Here is a 23,715-nt window from a genome sequence, read left to right as displayed (position 1 = left end):
GTTACTCGCGGCAATGCCCCAACAGCCGACAGCGAAATCCAAACAACACAGTGTGAACAGTGGTGACTTGCTGGTAAATTAAGTCAAAACTGAACTTTCGTGTCCAGGATCGGTGAGCCACGGACCTCGTAGCAGTGAGAACAGCACCGCACACTCCGACCGCGCGTGAACGCCGCCAGCGGCCTAGGACAAACTACGCGCTGCGGAGATCTCCTCGCTGCTCCACACCAACGGACAACCTGATCGCACGCCGCACAGCCGGAACTATAAGCGCCAGGCCGTAGATAGGACAAGGTGCGAACATCGATACACCCTGCTGCTGCCACTCGCGGAGAGAGAGGATAACAGCATAATCGCGATAACCGCGGGAGACTAAACACAGAATAGCAACCGAGGTTTAATCCAACGCATAACAAGAGCCAGTCACGGCTCAGTTACATTTATTAGAAATACCTGCACAATGCACGCAAGCAGGTGAGTTCCTTTAGTGCGAGACAGTTCTCCTGTGCATTTAGAAACGATCAGCAATAAACGTTAGTCGCAGAGCCGGTAATACAGAAGAAGGTAAGAAACACTATTGATAACACAATTCAGAAGCGATATTATAATTTCCGGTTTTCCTATTTGGAGTCATAGAACTCATGTGTAAATGCAACCAGATGGATCTGGTGTGTTTCGAGTTTCGACAAGCTTTCAGTTCAGAACCACGCAGACGCTCATTACTTGAAATGCGGTTTCTAGTAAGGATTTCGAGTGCTTGAGGACTTCGTGATGGAGCATTGAGTATTTTATCATTGCGCGCGATGATGGAGTATCTCGAGAGGAACGATGCTTAAATTCGAAGTCTGGCCAGCAAAAGTTGGTCTTCTGCTGCTTGAATAAACCGATTACGTCGAAGACACAAAGGAATTACAGACAATGGCAGCAAGCGGCAATTGACTGAAATCCGTAGGGAAAGTTGAAAATTTGACCCGTACCAGAAGTCTAACCTGGCTCTACTTTTTACTAGGCACATGCTCTTACCACTAACCCATCCAACTGCATGGACTTCCCTGGCACGGCTCTCGTCAGACCCAAATTATCAACTTATCAACACAACAGTACTGTAGTGCCACCTGCCCATAATCCTTCAGTGCAGAAGCACACCATGCACAAACTCTTACAGGAATCAGCGAAATTCCTTGAGTAATGAAGGTAATGGTCAGTGGAAACTACATTAGTAGTGAGTGGGTAAGTTGAGAATTTGGGACTGACGGGAAGCGAGCTAGGGAAGTCTGTGTAGTTGCAATGGCCACTGTCTACAGATGGCTTAGTGGTCAGAGTATCTGCTTAGTAAGCATAAGACGTGGTTCAAATGGTTCAAATGACTCTGAGCACTATGGGACTTAACTTCTAAGGTCATCAGTCCCCTAGAACTTAGAACTACTTAAACCTAACTAACCTAGGGACATCACACACATCCATACCCGAGGCAGGATTCGAACCTGCGACCGTAGTGGTCGCGCGGTTCCAGACTGTAGCGCCTAGAACCGCTCGGCCACACCGGCCAGCAGAAGACGTGGGTTCGACTCGTGGTCCACACCAATTGTAGATTTCCACATTGATTTCAGTCTATATGCACCTTGAGAGGTGGCATGAGCCCCCTCTCATATTTCTATCTTATGATTTTCCTCTCTAATTGCATGTGGTGAAAAGTTGCTATTCCTTCACACGCGGACTTCCCACGCAGCGTCTCTCGTCACCCAGGTGGTCCGGTGACAGGCGGGCTCTGCCGATCTTGAAAGGGTAAGCCGACGGGTGTGAGGGAGTCGAGTGAATGCTTTCCAGCCGCCGACATTGTCAAAAGACACGCCCGGAGGGGCCTGAAGTAGCGGCTGGGCTAGAGGTTCCGTTGCTTCGCAGAAACTTAGCGTAAACACTTTCTGGCGGGTTACCAGCGAGGCGTGGGAATGACTTGTGTTCCCAAGCAGCCTTGGCGCGCAAATTCCCGCGTTTTCTGCCGTATAGTAACTGTGATTGGCTTGCTCAGGGCATAGCTCCGTGACGTAGCAAAATCGACGCAGAAATTGGCGCCAAGAATCTCCATTGGTGGAATGTTAGTGCTCCGGCAATAGAGTGGAATTTTCCGCCGGTTTTGCTGATTGGAACGGTTAACCACGGCCACTGTCGTGGGGGCGGGAATGTTCTGTGTTCGGTTTTGTACGGGTGCTCTTGTGGGTAGTTGGCTCTCGCCTTTCGGTCGGAGTAGGTTACAAGACTGAGCACACGCTGCTCTGGACACCCTGCTTTCTGTTGGCTGTCTAACATACTTTTATTTAATTGTAACTGTTTGACGAAGTTGCTGAAGTTTCGACTTCAACGTAACTTTCCGAGTACAGTTGGCAATTGAGCGTTCTGCGTACAAGCGACCTATGTTGTCTGTCTTGAGCAGTTTTGGCTAAAGTCGACTGTATCGGAGTTACAGTGTGACTTTGCTTGTTAAAATCGATCACTGTACCGTCAGTGATTGTGTGGCGAGCCTTCTTCGTCTCCCTCAGAGGCGCATTTGTATTGTTAGGAAGTCTTTGGTCCGGAACAACCAGACCAGGATAATTAGGTTCGGGCTACACTCGCGACATTATCATCACCACGACGGGACGTCGAATCAACCAGCCATCGCCTCCGGTACGCCAGATCGTGTTCTTGCAGATAAGAAGACAGTTTGGTAATGTATGTCCGCAGCACCGGCAGACAGGGATTTTCCTAGGTAATAATCAGAGCTCAGCATAGCGCGCCTGTTCGTCTTTTTCTAACTTTGTTCTGTCTTGGGTAGCAGCAATTAATGTTGGGTTGGTTGTGTGTTTTCTCTTAAGATTTGAGTTGCAAGGAATTGGCTCCACATACCACTTCGTCATAAATGTCACAATCTAGTTTAGGGACAACTTCACCTTCACAGCATTTATTTGAGTATCCAATTTGAGCCAATTTGATATATTGTAAATGTTTCATGTGTTTTGTTTATTATTTTGAGTTTAGTCATAGTAAATCATATTGTTATTTTGGACAGAACTTTCATTCTGTTAATCGGTAGAGCAACCCTTTCATTTCTCACTACGTTACTGAAACTTTCCTTTATTTAATTAATGTCTATCATATTAAATTATTGCAGGTGCCAAACTCTTTTCTACTCCACTTGCAGGGTCTATTACAGTCAGTTCGCGTTTCTTTTTAATCCATGTGCAACAGCAAAAGTCGGAGTTAGAATAGGGGGGGCTTAGAGCATCATTTATATATGAAGATTCTCGAAGAATGTAGTGTTAAATACACTGCTAGCCCCGGCACCTCGCAACCTACAACCATTTTCTGTAAGAAATCCAGCACTGTTCCTTTAAAAACAATATGGCTGATTGCCTTTCACATCTTAGCCTTATCTTAACTTCTGCTTCGTCTCGATCGACCTCATAGTCGATGGAACTAAAGAGCTAAATGTGGTGTCACCGCCAGACACCACACTTGCTAGGTGGTAGCTTAAAGCGGCCACGGTCCATTTAGTACATGTCGGACCCGCGTGTCGCCACTGTGAGATCGCAGACCGAGCGCCACCACAAGGCAGGTCTCGAGATACGGAATAGCACTCGACCCCAGTTGTACGACGACTTTGCTAGCGACTACACTAACGAGCCTTTCTCTCATTTGCCGAGAGACTGTTAGAATAGCCTTCAGCTACGACCTAGCAAGGCGCCATTAACCGTAATCTGAAGATAGTCTCACTTGTATCGTCAATAGCGATGTACCACAAGGATAAATAAAAGTTAAGTAAACCGACGATACATTCTTTTCTTATGAGAATTCACTACTTATCCTGTTCCAGACTTGACGCCAGTCGGCGTGTGTGTACGCGTGCCTTTCGGCTCCCTTCTCAGTGTGGCGTACCTAGCTTGTTACGCCACAACAGATTGGCGACGAGGATGGGATCGTGTTCTTTCTACTTGCTTTGCTCTGATTTATTGTGTCATGGCTTCGCCACAATCTCCAGATGTACTGTCCGAATTTTATCGCTTGCAGAATCAGCAGACGCAGGCGTTATTGGATGCCCTGGGACAGCTTGTCCAGGGTCAACGTGCGCTGCAAACCGATGCGGCCGCCGCCGCTTCATCGCTACCGCAGCCACAACACGCCGTTGCACCGTCCTTCCGTAATTTTGATTCAACCCAAGAAACGTGGCCAGAATGGTCCCGACAGTTTGGATTTCATCTCGCCGCCTACAGAATTCAAGGTAACGAGCGGCAGCCTCATTTATTGTCGTGTGTAGGGGTGCAAACGTACCGTGTGATAGTGAAATTGTTTCCCCGACGCGACGTAGCAACTGTGTCCTACGATGAAATTTTGTCGGCATTGGACGCCTATTTCAAAGAAACAGTCAATGTAGTTGCAAAAAGGTATACATTCTTTCGTACAAAACGTACGGCCGGTCAAACTAATAGGGAGTGGGTTGCAACTTTGCAAGGCCTTACTAGGGATTGTGCGTCTGAATGTGACTGTGGCCTTCCTTATTCAGATACTATGGTGCGTGATGCAATTGCACAGAATGTTTCTGATGTTCGCATACGGGAACAGATTTTGAAACTAGTTAATCCCTCCCTTCAGCAAGTGATAGACATATTGGATAGACAAGACACACTTGACTGTGCTCAGGAATCTTTTGAAACTTCGCCAGCTGTGTGTCGCATTACCCGGCCCGCCGGGCGCGCTGCAAGGAACTGTAAACAGCCTTCGCGCACGTCCGCACAACCACGTGTGCCGCTCCAGCATACAAATGCAGTGCTGAAATCATGCCCGCGGTGTGCAACTAGACATTCGCGTGAAAATTGCCCGTCACGCCAAGCAATTTGCTTTTTTTGTAATAAGAAAGGACATGTTCAAAGCGTGTGCCAGAAAAAGCTCAGATCAGACAATCACAATCATTACCGGCCTTTTGCTTCGCGCCGGAATCGAACCAAGGACACTCAGGCTCGTGGACCTTCACCCATGGACATTCATGTAGTTAATTCCACTTCGTCCAGTGCCACTTTGTCTAACAGTGACTGTGTTCGTCCCACAAAAAGTGTGCGTCGACGTCGCCGGAAATCACGTCAATTAGCAAGTGATTCTGTACCTGTACCACTTCAAATTGCACGAGACAGTCGCTCTTGTCGTCAGCAGGACAATAAACTTTTTGTAGATTTGGACTTTAATGGCAAGGTCATACCATTCCAGCTCGATACCGGAGCTGCAGTTTCATTGCTCAATCACGACATGTACAAACAACTGGGCAAACCTCCGTTGCGTGACGCAAATGTTCAGTTAAAAAGTTATTCAGGACAGCTTATCCCTGTGTTAGGACAGTGCACCCTTCTTGCAACATACAAGGGACAAACAAAACTTGTGTCATTTTACGTTCTTCGTTCTTCGACTGCAGTGAACTTGTTTGGCTTAGATTTATTTCAATTGTTTAACATGTCTATAGTAAATCAGGTCCTATCAGTGAATCAGACTGTGCCTACAGACAGTGTTTCTAGGCTATGTGAAGAATTTGCAGACATTTTTGCACCGGGCCTGGGTTGCGCTAAAAACTATGCAGCACATTTGGAACTGAACGTAAACGCGCAAACGAAATTTTTCAGAGCGCGCAATGTTCCTCGCGCATTGCGTGTTGCGGTCGCAAGAACATTACCCGATTTCGAATCACAAGGTGTGAGTGGATGTGCGCAATGCCTCTTCCCTTTCAGCTCCGCTCAATCGCTTGCGCCGCACAGGTGTTCCGTTTCTCTGGACGACGCAACGCGTACGCGCCTTTCGCCGGTTGAAATCGGCGTTGCTTTCTAATACTTGCCTTACGCCCTTCGATCCCCGGAAACCCCTTTTGTTGATGGAAGATGCATCGGATTTCGGGATCGGTGCTGTGCTTGCGCACAAAGTTGGCTCGCATGATCGCCCTATTGCCTTTGCGTCCAAATTGCTCTCGTCTGCGCAAAGAAATTATTCCCAGATAGAGAAAGAAGCTTTGGCTCTCGTGTTTGGTGTTACTAAGTTCCATGATTTCTTGTATGGTCGTCGCTTTACCATCATCACAGACCACAAACCTTTGACATCGCTTTTTCATCCGAACAAGCCTGTACCTTCGCGTACAGCGCAGAAATTCATTCGCTGGTCGATTTTCCTCTAGCAGTACCGCTACGATATCTTGTATCGGTCCACTGCTCAGCACGGAAACGCCGATGCGTTGTCCCGTTTGCCTGTTGCTGAGGATAAAGCATTCGATTCTTCCGAACTTGCTTGCCTGTTCATTGATTCGGAAACCGATGAAGTGGTCGAATCGTTTCCGATTGATTTTCGTCGTGTAGCTACTACAGCCACAGCTGCTGACCCGTTCCTTGCTACCGTTATGCGTTTTGTTGCTACGCAATGGCCTTTGTCAAAGTCTCGGATTGCGGATCCGTTGGTTCGCCGATTTTTTGCTCACAAGGAGAGACTTTTTGTATGACGTGGTGTTTTGTTGTTGCGTTCTGATAATGATCAGTCCAGAGTCGTGGTCCCACGTTCGTTACAGTCCTGTGTTTTACGGCTTCTTCACCAAGGACATTGGGATATAGTGCGAACGAAACAACTTCCTCGTCAGCACTGTACTTGGTTCGGAATCGATGCTGCGATTACGAATATGTGTTCTTCTCTCATGGCGTGTGCCGAACAATCCGCACCGCCGCGGAAAGTCTTTGCATGGCCAAAAGCCACTTCCCCTTGGCAATGCTTGCACATCGATTTTGCTGGTCCATTCTGGAATGCTCGATGGTTGGTTCTGGTAGATGCCTTCAGTAATTTTCCTTTTGTTGTCCGGATGTCTTCCACGACGTCCTCTGCCACCATCCAAGCGTTGTCTGCTATCTTTTGCATTGAAGGCCTTCCGCAGACTATTGTTTCCGACAATGGCCCACAATTCATGTCAGCAGAATTTCAGTCTTTCTGCCAGGCCAATGGTATTCAACATATGACATCCGCGCCGTTTTCGCCTCAGTCAGACGGTGCCGCTGAACGATTGGTCCGGACTTTCAAGTCACAGATATTGAAGTTGAAAGAGTCGCATTCTCGGGAGGACACATTGTTGCTCTTTTTGTCTTCGTATCGCTCTCAGCCCCGAGATGGTCGCTCGCCGGCTGAGTTGCTCCACGGTCGTCCTCATCGAACCTTGATGTCTTTGCTGCACCTGCCGCAACAGGTTCCTGTGCAGCCGCAGACTTCTGCTTTTGCTCCAGGCGACGTTGTATTTTATCGCACCTATCGAGGTTCACGGCGTTGGCTCGCAGGGCGCATTCTTCGCTGCCTCGGCCGCGCGATGTATTTGGTTTCGGAGGCCTCTGGTGAGGTGCGTCGGCATCTCAATCAGTTGCGCCTCTGTCGTCGCCTGGGTTCTGACACTCCCCGTCTGCTTTCAGCGACGGTGCCGTCCGGTCAGCGCCCTGGGGACCCATCTACTGGCTCGCCTCATCCCCAGGTGTTACCGACGATGCCTTCCATTTTGCCCCATGGCGACGCGCCGCCGCAGCCGCCGCCGCCGCCGCCTGTTCTCCCACCGGCGCCGCCCGCATTCGACGCTTCGCTGCAGCCGCCAAGCGCCTCCCTGGGTCACGCGCCGCCGATCGCTTCCCGTGACCAGCTGTCCTCCGCCATGGAACTCTAGCCCGCTCTGGACCACATGACGTCATCGCACGTCGGCTTCCCCTGACGCAATGGAGGTCGACCCTTCGGCCCCTCCTGTCTCTTTACGGGCGCATACACCGCATGTTGGCGTGCACCCTGGACTAGGTTTTCAGGCGTTTCCTAGCTCCCCTCGGACCGAATGGCCGGGTGCGGGTGGCACAGCCTCGCCTGTTGTTAGGCTCCCCACCTCATCGCATACGTCAACATGGGGTCCTCCCCGCGGCGGGCGGAAGCCTTATAACACGACCGTTCGCCGATTTGCGGGGGAGGAATGTGGTGTCACCGCCAGACACCACACTTGCTAGGTGGTAGCTTAAATCGGCCGCGGTCCATTTAGTACATGTCGGACCCGCGTGTCGCCACTGTGAGATCGCAGACCGAGCGCCACCACAAGGCAGGTCTCGAGATACGGAATAGCACTCGACCCCAGTTGTACGACGACTTTGCTAGCGACTACACTGACGAGCCTTTCTCTCATTTGCCGAGAGACTGTTAGAATAGCCTTCAGCTAAGTTCATGGCTACGACCTAGCAAGGCGCCATTAACCGTAATCTGAAGATAGTCTCACTTGTATCGTCAATAACGATGTACCACAAGGATAAATAAAAGTTAAGTAAACCGACGATACATTCTTTTCTCATGAGAATTCACTACTTATCCTGTTCCAGACTTGACGCCAGTCGGCGTGTGTGTACGCGTGCCTTTCGGCTCCCTTCTCAGTGTGGCGTAGCTAGCTTGTTACGCCACAACACTAAACATTCAACCTCTTCTTGTATTTCGAGGATAGTATCGTTGATGGAGAATTGTCCCCATATATAAAAGTAGTTACGAAACTGCCCAAATATTTTCAGCGAGGTTATTATCCTTGCAATGGTACACTGCTGGCCGTTAAAACTGCATCACTAAGACAGTAGGCAACAGACAAGAAACCGGCGTGAAGTATATTACACGCTTGGATATTCACATAATTTGTGTTTAAGAGGAACCACACAAAATAGGTGAGGATAATTCCAGCGACATTCAGTACGAAGCGAAAAATGATTCAGCGGGTTTCTCGATCAGCAATTATGTTTGATTATTGTTTATTTGTGAGAAGAGTGCACTAGGCCTCGTGTAAGAAGGAGAAACGTCTACCACCAGGTACGGAATTCGACATTAGCAGGGTCGTTGGACTGTGCGGCTCGTCCCGACGGAGGTTCGAGTCCTCCCTCGGGCATGGTTGTGTGTGTTTGTCCTTAGGATACTTTAGGTTAAGTAGTGTGTAAGCGTATTGACTGATGACCTTAGCAGTTAAGTCCCATAAGATTTCACACACATTTGAACACATTTTTGAGGGTCGTTGGATTATCGATAGTGTCGTTTATTATTTCGCAGTATTGACTCTCGCGTTAGTTGTGGCGGCTGTCCTGTCCTTCGGTCTGTATGTTGTCCGGGAGCAGGCGTTTAGTCAACCGCCTGACCTGAGGAAACCTGAGTGCTTCAAGTTGCCGTTATCGTCTTAGAGGGAAAACACACAAGAACGGAACTTTAACTGTCATGTACGTAATAATAACGATTTTAATAATCGTCAGATGCCCTGTGTGACTAGAGTTGCGCTCTATCAAAACTACATTTTTGGCACAGAACGTAAAAAATGACTTAGTAATGACAGGTTCACTGGTCATACAGCTAGCATTGGTAGGGAAAGAAACATAAATCTATGTGTGAGAAAGGAATTTTTTCCTCTTTGTTTGTTTTGCACATAATTAGAGTGGCATATCATTCAGTGTTAGTCCATTGTATATTTTATATGCATTAAAAATAGAAATTGCATCTCATAAGTAAAAAAAATGGGTACTCGTGTAACTTCTGTGCTATTACGTAACCAAAAAAATTACTTTCGATGCAAGTATAGTTCACAAGTACAAACACAAAAGTGTGTAATTATTGTTGCTATTTTGTACTCAATACAACATTCTTGATCACGATCAAAGGTAAGAGTTTTCTCTTGTAACTGATAAGTTCGAAAGTTGCTTAGCAACAATAGAAATATGTTTTCTATAAGCTCGACAAAGTACTGAAGCGACGTTTAATAAATTTTTGTTTCACTTTTTTATTTTACGATTTTTGAGGAAATTTCGTTTTCCAGCGCTATATCATAATCTGTCTCTTTATTTATTTATTTTATTTTCGCTGTAACTCCCCTCCGTTTCAGGTTACAAATCCATAACTTTCTAATAAAACCTGAATTCAACAATAACAGTTCCAATTTTATTGTAATACTGTTTATCTTTTAGTAACAAAAAAAAATGGTTCAAATGGCTCTGAGCACTACGGGACTTAATTTCTGAGGTCATCAGTACCATAGAACTTAGAACTACTTAAACCTAACTAACCTAAGGACATCACACACATCCATGCCCGAGGCAGGATTCGAACCTGCGACCGAAGCGGTCGCGTGGTTCCAGACTGTAGCGCTTAGAACCGCTCGGCCACTTCGGCCGGCTTTTAGTAACAGACAGGAGGATAACTACGTATAACAAAAATGTTCCGTAGGTCATGCAGCCCTTTGTACATCCACACTCAGTTCCTAAACGGTTCACCACTTCACCACTTCTAACCTGAGTGCAAATCAACGCAATTTCATATTTATAATCCAATTAGCTTAGAAAATAATGGTACCTGAAAGTCAAAAAATGTAGTTTTAAGAAAAATCAATTTCAAGTTTAGTATTGCAATTTTATTATAGTTATTGATCAGACTTGCTGTGCATTTTAAATTATCAAATCTTGCTTTGCTGATTCTCTCTTTATCTATTTGCACTAAGGATTTTGCTGTAGGCCTATATCCTCTAGATTTTATGTCCAATACCTCTAACACAGCCAGTTTCCTCGTTAGACCATCACTGAAGCATAAAATAGCATCATAAACATCAAACTCTAGGGTTGTATTCTGAACAAATACAATTTTCGGTAACCGGATCCAAATGACAGAATTCACACATTCATTTAGATTTTGCGTTTTCCCATGAAGACATTTCTTCAACAAAGTATCTTTACAAAGATTAAATATAGATTTAATTTCATTCATTGCAGCTACAGGTAAAGTAAGTTTGTGGTCATACGTTGCACTTCTCCTATACTTGCACCAAGTGCCAGGATCCTATGGGCAAAGGCAATGCTGATGACTTTCATTTCTGAAAAGCTTATGGAAAGAGATAATCCATACAGCTTTTTTCATATTTTCTAAATTACCATTATTTGTTTTTATGGCCAAGCCATAACAATTCTGTAATCTACCTATTTCATCTCTTGTCAGGTGACCTTCGCCACCTACCTTCTTACTATTGCATTCTAATTTTGAAACTCTGATATTATTACCATAGGACTGTTCTGCACGTATCCGGTTATGAGGTTTGCCGTCACCGTCCCCTAATTATTGTCTATATCCGATACCTGTGTTTGCCCCTAAATCATTGAAAATTCTGATAAGTCCTGCTACTTCCGTCCCACCACTTGGACCAGTATAATTCATTTGACAGTTATGTTCATCCTGTTTCTCAGTTTCACTGCCACATGTTTTACATTAATTACCTTGCCTGCCACGACACCATTTCCATTTAGTAAAGCGTGGCTGCGTTTCTGCCAGCTTCCATCAAGACATGCGCAAATATCACCACTTTAATTGTCATCACTTCCTTGGAGAGCTTGTTCAGCTACTTCCTTCATTGAGATGGTGCAAACGTCAGTAACAGCAGTTCCAACAATTTTATTGTGAGCCATAAATTTTGCTGGTGGATTTGGAATGTCAAGTAATGAACGTAAGAGTCTGCCTGCCTCCATCCCTTAACCAATAGATCTGAGACAATAAACTAGCCTTATGTTATTCTCATAAATCTTATCATCTGCCATTTCTGATGCCATTGTTGTAGCAACTCCATTTTGTACAACCCAACGTCACTGTTGACGCAATCCCTTTGCGAAGACACTGATTCTCTCCCAAGTACACGTCACCACCAGATATACTGCAAACAGTAGTTTTGGAAATCTAATCACAGAGCATGCTAAACTTCACCACATTATTTCCAAACTTCTGTTCTTCTCCACCAGCTGAGTGGGAGGAAACTTCCTGAAGACAATGCAGTTTCTTTCTTGAGGTCCAGATTATCTTTACCTCTAGCATTCTCGGTTCCTCTGACCCATTAACCTCAATTACCTTTACGTATTTATCCCTCTGAATTTTAATTTATGTGGTAATTTCTTTATATGTGGTGTTTTTACTAAAACGTCTGAAACCAGAGAAAATATGAATCAGCTCTTACTTCACTCTCAACAAACTTCAGTAAGTACAACCAATAGCGTTCGAAAACAATAAAAAAAACACGATCGGAACGATGAGTGTCGATAGTAGATACAAGGCAGGAAACCATAAAACGATAAAAGAATAAAAGCAGGAAATAACGTATAAAGAATAAAAGCAACCTGTGTATTCTCTCTGGATGGTGCAAAAAAGATGGAGGGGTATTTAAATGCCACATTGCACAGAGCATCAGAAAAACTAGTGTAACTCACAAAAAAATTGTCGTATTTGTATGAAACAAGAACTGTTTTATGCACTTCAAATAAGCAAAAATTTATATATCGACTTTTGTAGCCCGTTGCCTTCCTTCTCCCCTTTATCATACTTTCTGTTACACTTTTTCCGTACGATTAACCACATTACTTCCCTCTTTTGGATCTTGATTATGCCCTCAGCTGTCTCCCTGTCAAACAACGAACAGATCGCATGTTGGCTTACGAAATGAATTATGATTGCTATAATAATCGGTCACTTGAATGGTCAATACCCCATGTACGGATGGGCACAACCAAATGAGCGGATTCAGTTGGTTGTAGCTTTACTTATCTGCTGGACTATTCATTCATTTCTGTGAGTGAAACCAATGTGTGGGAATAACCGATAGAAAACAGTCATCTGATTCCTGGCGCATTCACCTCAGAGCGAAAACATTCGGTGTCCTAAGATACATGAACATACTTATTTACCGTGTTAAATAATTCGGCCGGCCGGTGTGGCCGTGCGGTTCTAGGCGCTTCAGTCTGGAACCGCGAGACCGCTACGGTCGCAGGTTCGAATCCTGCCTCGGGCATGGATGTGTGTGATGTTCTTAGGTTAGTTAGGTTTAAGTAGTTCTAAGTTCTAGGGGACTGATGACCACAGATGTTAAGTCCCATAGTGCTCAGAGCCATTTGAGCCAAATAATTCGGTAAGTGGGAGAAAAACGTGCGTAATACAGCTGGTATAGACTCAGATACAAGTTTTATTCGGTTGTTTCATTCCACTGAAACACCGAATGAACGAAAAATTAATCGCCTGCCGAATCGGCTATCAAAACTAGTCTGTTATACCATCAGTAATTTCAAAAAGACACTAGCGCCCGAGAAATATGTATGGTTTTGGCGAAATGGGTTACTTTGGAGCAAAACTATACGGAAGCGCCAAAGAAACTGGTATAGGCATGCATATTCAAATTCAGAGCTATGTAAACAGACAGAATACGGTGCTACTGTCGGCAACGTGTATATAAGACAGCAAGTGTCTAGTGCAGTTGTTAGATCGGTTACTGCTGCTATAATGGCAGGTTATCAAGATTTAAGTGAGTGCTATAGTCGGCGCATCAGTTTCACCTTAACATATTAGAACATCTGCTAAATTTTGCTGCCATACAATTATTATACTTTCAGAGCCCTTGATAGGTTTGTTAAAGTCCTAGAGTTCTCTGCACAAAATTAGAAAAGTTCTGCAGAATCTCGCCAAGAAAACAATAGTACTCGGGGACATTTTAATCTTGTAAAAAAGCTGTTTGCCAATTTCCGTGAAAAACTGTGATTACTCCCCAAGAATTCCAGAGAAAGCCCTAATGAAATAACGAGCACACATTTTCACAAGTGTGAAGGTGATGCCGTACTTCTCAGAAATGCACTTTTCCACTGTTATTGATAGATATGCTATATTTCTAGTCCTCTCTGTAGAAAATCTGAATATTTCTGCAGAATTTCGCGAAAAAATTATGGTCACAATTGTGTATAGCTACGCATTCTTATATCTCCATTGGATCTTCAAGAAGTATTTCGAACTTACATCTTCTTAATCGTATTTTAAATAAGAGCCCTCGTAAACTTTATCAGCCAGTTAATTGATCCATTTACCTATTTCCAATCTTGGAAGCTTTCCTAGTGCCTTGTTTGATCATTTTATGGTAGCCCATTTTTCTGCTGACAGTAGAAGGTCAATCTGTTTTAATAGATGCTTGTTGGACGATGAACCAAAAGCGTTCATGGACTCATCTTCGCCATCGTCGTCCTTTTCTATCGAAAGTGAGAAGACAATGACGAACATATTTAATTGTTGAGTAAACATGTTTCAATAACATTTTCGATCCTACGTCGGCCATGACATCCTATCGCTTTTGAAAGGAGGGATGAAGCGGAACGAAGAGAATGCCTCCACCATCTCTCACTTCCAAGCCAAGAATTTCCAATTTTGGTAGACTGTACGGGGACAACAATTTTTTTCCTGAAAGTAGGTTAGTTTTAATTCGGGATTCAAATACACCATATCACTCCAGCACTATTTTGCTACTAAACCCTGTTTTTCAACATAATCACCGTTCATTGCGACGGCCTTACTCAGCTCTCTGTGATGGCCTGTATGCCCGCATGGTAGTACTGTACTGGTCGAAGTCGGAGCCAACGTCTTGATGCATCCATAACCTCCCCACGATCTAACAAGGGAACCCCCCCATCGCACCCCCCTCAGACTTAGTTATTAGTTGGCACAGGGATAGGCCTTGAAAAACTGAACACAGATCAATCGAGAAAACAGGAAGAAGTTGTGTGGAACTATGAAAAAAATAAGCAAAATATACAAACTGGGTAGTCCATGCGCAAGGTAGGCAACATCGAGGAGAACGTTAGCTCACGAGCGCCGTGGTCCCGTGGTTAGCGTGAGCAGCTGTGGAACGACAGGGGTTTCGTTCAAATCTTCCCTCGGGTGAAAATTTTAATTTTTTATTTTCAGATAATTATCGAAGTTCAGCCACTCTCACATAATCAACTTCGCTCTCCAAAATTTCCAGGACATGTTCAGATTTGCTTGGACATATACAGAATTTGATGGTCTACGCACAGAAACATTTGAAAACGTAAAAAACATATGTTTTGACAGAGCACAGGGAAAACTGTGCGACTCTGAAACTGTTGCATTCATTTGATGCAGTTTATGTGACGAACTCTTATGTTTTCCTCACTTTTTTTGGGAGTGATTATCACATCCACAAGAAAACCTAAATCGGGCAAGGTAGAAGAATCTTTTTACCCATTCGCCAAGTGTACAAGTTAGGTGAGTCGACAACATATTCCTGTCATGTGACGCACATGCCGACACCAGTGTCGTATAGAATATATCAGACGTGTTTTCCTGTGGAGGAATCGGTTGACCTATGACCTTGCGATCAAATGTTTTCGGTTCCTATTGGAGAGGCACGTCCTTTCGTCTACTAATCGCACGGTTTTGCGGTGCGGTCGCAAAACACAGACACTAAACTTATTACAGTGAACAGAGACGTCAATGAATGAACGGACAGATCGTAACTCTGCGAAAATAAAGAAAGTAAAATTTTCACTAGAGTGAGGACTCGAACCAAGGACCTTTCGTTCCGCGATAGCTCACTCTAACCACGAGACCACGGCGCTAATCTGCTATCGTTCTCCATTATGTTGCCTATGTTACACATGGACTACTCAGTTTGTATATTTTGCTTATTTTTTCGTAGTTCCACACAACTTCTTCCTGTTTTCTCGATTGATCTGTGTTCAGTTTTTCAAGGCCTATCCACTGTGTCAATTTATAACTAAATCTGAGGGGGGTGCGATGGGGAGGTTCCCTTGTAAGCACTGCTTTCCGCGGAGTGCATCCTTCACTGGGCCAAGTAGATGGAAGTCGGAAGGTGCGAGATCTGGGCAGTAGGGTGGAAGACGAAGAACAGCCCGAACGAAGTTTCGTGATTGCGTAGGCTTCCGCGGCCAGAGTTAGTCGACATATAAGTTTTCTGGGTATGGTACCGCGTCATAATGAACAAAACTACTGCTGCTGGAGGAAAACCAACGTTTCGGTCACGGTTGCAGCGTCCTTCTCCCGGGTCCAATGGTGCGTTCTAGCTATGCAGTGTCGTTTATATTTTGTTGTTACTATTCACTGTCCATGCCATTACGTCATAATTTTAAAAAGGTAGTTAGTTTCATTGGTTACATAAGGAAGAAGGAGAGGTAGCTTTTTTAATAGATTACTACGGTGGAGGAAGAACGTAATCTCTCTTGTCTATTGGCTCTTGTGTTTTGTGCCATGATTGGTGGTCACCGTCGAATGAGAAGTTTGGTGCTGTTTACCAACTGCTGGACGTCGGCCGCGCGGCGGCAGTTACTCGCCGGTAGTGCTTTTTTAATTTATTTTTTTATATTATTTCATAGATTGCTCAACGATTACCACATCTTGTTTTCCTAACAAAAGAAATAAAACAAAATCATAGCCATCCCTATGGGGCACCGCCGCTTGTGTCCCTGCGAAACAAAAATCAACTCTTACCTCTTCAGGCGTTGCCTTCCTAACTATACGTAACCACCCCCCATCTAAAATGTGAAGGACCTACACTGTACGGGACTAACGTGTGTGCAGAATCCCACAAAAACACGATGAAAGGAAACGGGGAAGGGTAAAGGGTATTTCTAGGAGGGTGCGGACGCTAGTTGTTTTATTATTTTTATTGTTTTTTTGTTTTGTTTATATAGATATCAATGTGCGAACAGTCATAGGTAATCAAGCCTGAAAAACTAAAACAGAATGAAGACACCATCGAAGAGAGTAAACAGAAATAACATGAAAATAAAGCTACCACTTCGTAGTTAGGCTTTCCAGCGACTGCGCCCACTTATAAAGGTAGTTCAATATATGATCGTTTGCAGTTCGTTCTGACCTCATCTACCACTGCCTGGAACATTCCAGCTACACGGCGGGTTGTGAAAGGCACTCCACAGGTAGTTTGCGAAGCATTGTCAAGATCTGGTATGCCCAGAAATAGCATGATGTCTTTCTTGCAAATAATGACAGAAGTCAAATAAATTCTTGTGTCCGTCACGATAGAGGTAGTGGACCGCAAATCCACGTATCCAAGTGACGGAGTTGGTCCGAGTCTTGGGGTAAAATGTCTCATCCGGAAACAATAACGTGCGTGCAGATATATGCTCCGGCCTAACTCGCAAGAGATAAGCCAGCATCTGCCGCACTAGGTGCCAAACAGGTTCCGCCTCTCCACAGCTGAGGCGGTGGTCGTCAGAATCTACTGTATTACAACCCACACAATTCGGAGATTCTGCCATGTGGATATTGTAGAGACGTTTTTGTGCCACCAGCTCCCCATTAACGACTACGTACCATTGGGATACAACATCGGAATCAAGCATGGCATCGTGGATAGTCTTCCACACCACGCGCCACCGTACGTAGGATATTTTAGTTCGACGACATTTAGGGGGCGGCGTTGCAGCATGTCGTGATATAGGTGTCGAGTTGTGGCCATTCGTGGTGTCTTGAGCACTACACTGGAATAACTTTGTTCTAGATAGAAACGTCCTATATAAAAGAGGGGCGCTAGGATGTCCTGTAGTGGCACCGGCGCTCTTAGTGAAGCAGGTCGTAGCGCCGTCAGAAGCAAACTCGTGAGGCTCTCAGGGGCCGCCAAACGCTGCACAGTGTGCAGACGTGCGGAAGTGCTGCACACGTGCGCACGTGTGCGACAGCGACATCTGTTATTAGACATGTGTCCTAAATGAACGGCGGCGGCTCCACTTCCCTGTTTATGTGGTACAAGCAAGAGGGCAACGTACCCAGTCTCGTTTACCCCTGGTGACCGTAACTTTAACAGAGAAGTACTGAGAAATGGTAGGTACTGTGAAAAAGCAAAGAACGGAAGATCTACGTTCCCAGTCGTTTTGATCAAGCATCAGTGATGAAAATCTCCCGCAACTGCTTGCGTTTGTCAATGAGCCGTGCTTTCGTGCCAGATATTAATCATATTATTTCTCATGACCAGTGATAAACGTGTTTGGATTTATTCCTTTCATAATTAAAAATTATTGTTTACTAACTGTGCATTATTGCCTCATTCTGCTCCATGTTACATTATTATCAGGAAAATTGGTCATTAAACCGATTGTTGTATACTTACATTTAGGGGTTTTTTTTATGTGTGAAGGGCTACGCTCAGCTGAAGTCGATAAAACATAACATTCATCTAATTGTCGGTTATTATGCAGGTTTCAGACGGAACTGATGAAACATATAACAATATTGGTACAGTTGAGCATCGAGAGGTCTGCAGTTGTCATTCTGTTCAGAGGTCAGTGCGACCGAAATTATGTGGGTGTAACTGAGGGCACCGAGAATTAGTTATAGGAAACTTTGCATTGGTTTAATGTTATTTGAAACCATGACTAAGGTTCGTTGGAAGTCGCTAAGTGCTTTCTTTCTTAAATACTAGATCAAAAACATTACGCGTATTTACGTGCCGTCAGTCAAGCTGCCTTAATAAAAACCCACGGCTGTTCAAAATGGTTCAAATGGCTCTGAGCACTATGGGACTTAACAGCTGTGATCATCAGTCCCCTAGAACTTAGAACTACTTAAACCTAACTAACCTAAGGACATCACACACATCCATGCCCGAGGCAGGATTCGAACCTGCGACCGTAGCGGTTGCGCGGTTCCAGACTGTAGCGCCTAGAACCGGTCGGCCACTCCGGTCGGCCAACGTATACTTCCCCCACGGTTGTTAACTGTATTACTTGTCTTACCGTGTTGAACTGTTAACATAAAAGTACACGTCTCAGTGAGTAGACTGTGAGAGTATTTTAAATGGTTAATACGCGAAATACCTTCCCACGGTTGGCTTGCAAGCTGTGGAAAGAGCACTAGAATGCGCCGGTACAGAGTATCCCAGCAAGTGGATAAAGCGACATCTGTGCGTAGAAACATGTACTACATGACGCTGACGGCTGCTGCGTGCACGCTGTGACCCGGAAGTTGCACATGTGCAGGATCACAGCACGCGTGCAGAATTTCTGGCCGGCCCTGGTGTATAGTCTTCCACACCACGCGCCTCCGTACGTAGGATATTTTAGTTCGACGACATTTAGGGGGCGGCGTTGTAGCATGTCGTGATATAGCTGTCGAGTTGTGGTCATTCGTGGTGTCTTGAGCACTACACTAGAATAACTTTGTTATAGATAGAAACGTCCTATATAAAAGAGGGGCGCTGGGATGTTCTGTAGTGACATCGGCGCTCTTAGTGGAGCAGGTCATAGCGCCGTCAGAAGCAAACTCGTGAGGCTCGTAGGACAACGGCGCAGCAGACATAAATATGAGCTAACATAGGGGGCAACGGCCCTGTCATGGACGTTAACTAGGCCGAGACCACCTTTTTCCTTGGGGAGGGTAAGAGATACGTATCTGATCTTCAGTAACATATCAGCGGTGACGAAGTATCCCAGCACTGCCATAATGCTACGCGCCAAGGCGTTCGGAATGGGTAGCGTTTGGGCGACATGCGGTATGCGGGACGCAAGGTATACGTTGGCATAATACGCTCGCTGAACGATGTTGAGAGATCGCAAGCGCTGATTTGCAATTCCGCCCCGAATTTGGTTAAGAAGGCGTCGATAATTGAGCGTCGTCGCACGTCGCATGTCGTTCATGAAATCTAAGCCCAAGCATCGGACAGTATCACTGAAGCGTAAGGGGGCAATGTGTTCCTGCGGTAGCCCAATCCCGATGCTCAAGGCGACGGACTTGTCAACGTTGATTTGGCTACCAGAAGCTGTACCGTAGGTTGTAATCCAGTCCAAAGCCGCCGCCATATCGTCAGCCCCACGTATGACGATCATCAAATCATCCGCATATGCAGTGCAGCGAGATATGGAGTTTCCGAACTGTATCGCAGTGAGCCTGCCTCGGAGACCACACAACAAATGTTCTATGGCCAATGAAAATAACAATGTTGATAATGGACATCACTGTCGTACTGATCGGCGGATTGGCATGGGTGCCGTCAGTCTTCCATTAACAAGAACTCGAGACGTGGCACCATGCAGAAGACGTGTCAACACTGTGATAAAGGGGTCGGGGTATTCCATGCGCCGTAGAACGGCCGTGAGGAAAATGTGGCCCACACGGTCAAAAGCCTGGGTAAAGTCAGGGCTGCCGGCAAACGTCTCACCCGTGCAAGGGAGATGAGATCTCTGTAACGACATAAGGCAGTTCTGATGTTGTTGGGTCCCCCCAAGGACGTCTGATCGCTGGACAGGACGTGCAATAGTGTGCCGCGAATACGTTCTGATAGCAGCCTCGAAAAGATCTTGAAGTCGCTGTTCAATAACGTTAAGGGGCGATAATCGCGATGATTCCGTCCCTTCGGCTTATGGATGGGAACAACCAGTCCTCCCAAGAACGGTGCAGGCAACGGTATACCCTGGGACACCAATTCCTGACAAATTTCAACCCAACACGGTACCAACAGTTGTTTAAAGGGTCGATAGAACTCTAATGGTAATTCGTCGATTCCTGGTGATTTGTGGGGAGCACTTTTATCAATGGCGTCGACCACTTCCCCTTCTGTCACTTCTGCCAGTAAAGTCTGTACCATGCCTGGTGGAACTGTACCGTGGACATATGCTGAAACGGTGTCTACCGTCGCTCATATCAGGGAGCACTGCTGAGTAAAGGTGAGCGTAATGCCTATAGAAGGTTTCTGCTATATCTGCTTGTTCTATCACCGTCGTCTGTTATCATGTCGGTTACCAGTTCCCTACGGCGCGTCCTGCGCTCTAGGAGCACGTGATGCATAGATGGCCTTTCTGATTTTATCATGTCTGGAGCACGCGACCGTATAACAGCGCCCTGTAAATGATGGTGTGCTAAGCAGACGAGCTGCACTTTCGCGCGAATGACCATGATGCGCCTGTCAGGTGAGGGCTCCATAGCGAGACATTCCCGTAGGACGGTGTAATAAAAGTTTACCGTGCTCCTCCTCCATGAAGCCGCTTCCCGGCCGTAAGCCATGAAGGTGCGCCTAAGAGCAGGCTTCGCACATTCAATCCACCAACTGAGGGTCGATCGGTAACGACCACGACGCTGTAAGGACGCGTTCCATTACTCTTGCATGCCGGCTCGTCCAGATGGGCGACGTTCAGTTTCCAGGGACGACTACTGCGCCACACACGTCCAGGTTGGAGGGCAATGGTGCAAATATAGGCTGTGTGGTCGGTGAAGGCAGTGGGCCAGAGCTCTGCTCCTCTCGTCGGCGTCGAAAGGGTGCTTGTGACGTAAGTCCTGTCTAATCGACTGGACGAATGACATGCATAATGGGTGTAACCAGGAGCTGGGCCATGGATGTGGCGCCACGTGTCGATCAGGTGGAGGTCACGCACTAGTATTTCCAATTCCGCACACGGGACGTGATGTGGCTGCTGATCAGACGGAGATAATGTACAGTTAAAATCTCCTCCTATCACCATATCGTCTATGCGGCCCACAAATAGGCGCGTAATATCTTCCGAAAAAAAGCGGGCCCGATCTCTCCGTCTCCCTGATCCTGAAGGGGCATATATATTGATGAGTCGTACACCGTTGACAGTTACGGCCATGGCTCTTGCACTCGGTAAGTACAGTACGTCCGTAGCCGCCAAGCCTTCCCGTCGCAGGACAGCCGCACCACAATCGGTAGGCGTGGGAGATGTGGGCGGTATATCCGTAGAAGGCAGGGAAACTAGCGACACATACTTCCTGTAAGAGGGCCACGTCGATGTCCGCCGCATCGAGAATGCGTTGTAGCACTGTCAGTTTGTGTGGTGCCCTTATCGCGTTGATACAGATTGTGGCAAGGCGAAAGGTGTGCTGCCTAGCCTATTCACCAAGGATAGACGCCATGACAATCGAAGATAACTGCAAGAGATGCCGGACCCACCGAACCCGTTACAAATTATGAGTCTTTCACGCTAGGAGTGGCATCCCCAATGCCACCCCCTCCCCTGTCAGCCGTGCCTTCTCCAGGAATGTCCTCAACATCGTCCGACCACAGTGGCTGCAACACGATGCTGTGTAGCTGATCGGCACCTAAATCTCTCTCACGGACGTCGTCTTTGGTAGAGGTAGACGGAGCGCCATCCATCGACACGAGCTGCTGCATCTGTGGTGCAAGAAGTAACTGGGCACTCGTAGTATTGGCAACTAAATCGTCTACACCACTTAGATCCACAGCAGGCGCAGTATCCATGCCGTCTGACGAGATGTCACCTTCTTGACCAGCCGTGTGTAGGAGGCAATCGTCAGAAGGGTTCCGCCGACGCCGCTTGCGTCGTCGAGGCGAACGTTGCTTTCGAACGTGGACATCCGTATCCGAATGTGGGAGACAATCCAGCGTCGTATCACCTTCTGCTGGGAAAGCCGCGGTCGGGACAATGTTCGCGTCCACGTCCATCTCGTCCTGAACGCTATGTTGCGCCTGGATTCCGTGGGACTATTGCTGCTGTTGTTGCTGTGGAGGGGGCGACATATGGGTTGGCATCTGGGGTCCTTCCTCTTCCTCCCTTGGTCCTTCTGGTCCTTCTGACGTCGATGGATGTGCCCGATCGCCCGTTTCGTCCTCATCTATGGTGCGCATCGTCGTCTGAGCGTACGTGAGGGGCAGGATTGTCGTCACCGTCGGGGAAACGGAATCTCCCACTGGTGTCTGCGCAATTCTACGTTGTAAGCAGCTTGATCGAACATGGCCTTTCTGCCCACATCCGGAACAGTTACGCGGTTGACCGTCGTACATTATGATTGCACGACAACCACCAATGTTCAACTAGGACGGCACATGTATCTTGAGTTCAAGTTTAATTTGGCGCACACCATTGTAGACCTTATACGTCGAAAAAGTTTACCATTTTTCTGCAACGTGGCTAATGACATTGCCATATGATCGGAAGGCGTCCTTGACAACCTCCTCTGGTACCTCGAAGGAGAGATCAAAAACCCTTACAGTCCTTAGGCCCACGCCTGCATGATCCACCGTCGCTGCACCAATATGCCCGTCAGAATGTTTGAATCTGAGTTAGTTCGAGTATTTAGACACCACTGTCGTGCAGACCTCTGCACTGGTCATTTTAACATAAACTACGCTCGCCGTTATAGAAAAATGTATTCCGACGAGGAGTCGCCGGATCTAAACGTAGATCGTCGCGTATGAAGTGTTCTATTTCATAGGCTCGAGGACGAGCATGATCTGGTTGGAAAGTAACTTTGATCGTATCGTGGCGCCATGTGTGTGCCATAGTCGCACTGAACTTGGAACAAATACAACTCGCGCAAGCAAGCGCTCATGGCGGTCTCGCACGGCGGGGCGCAGCGGACGTCCTCGCCCCACCGCAGCCGAAAGCAGACTGATATGCTCGTGCCTCGTGTTGACAGTGCGGTCTGTTGATCTCTGATTGCTGGCAACCAAGATGGGGAAAGCCTGAGTCCATCGCCCTGTTCATGTTATTAGGGTATTTAAGTATTTAAATGGCCTCTCTGATTTCGAGTTTCGTCATAGCCGGCTACTTGGCCAGCACACAGGCTTCACTGAATTTTATTTCTTTTCCGCAGTCTTGCTAATGTTCTGCCACCACAGGTTTGTTGTGTTGACCTAGACGAATATAGCGCTCGTGTTCCCGTATGCGCGTTGCTATTGGATCTCCACATTCGCATTCCACCTTGTAAACGCCTGCAGTGTGTAATGCATCCACCTCTTCCTTAGTGGAGCCTAGCATGTCCTGGATCCTACGACCACTATAGAAGACAGGCTGCACCCGGCGAAGGTGTTTGCCTATTCGGTCAGTAACATGTTTCACGTAAGTTAAGCGCACTGTTGGCTGCAGTTTGTCTATTTCT

The sequence above is a fragment of the Schistocerca americana genome, chromosome 1, assembly GCF_021461395.2.
Source record: "Schistocerca americana isolate TAMUIC-IGC-003095 chromosome 1, iqSchAmer2.1, whole genome shotgun sequence".
Taxonomy (NCBI): domain Eukaryota; kingdom Metazoa; phylum Arthropoda; class Insecta; order Orthoptera; family Acrididae; genus Schistocerca; species Schistocerca americana.
This window is presented reverse-complemented; position numbering follows the sequence as displayed.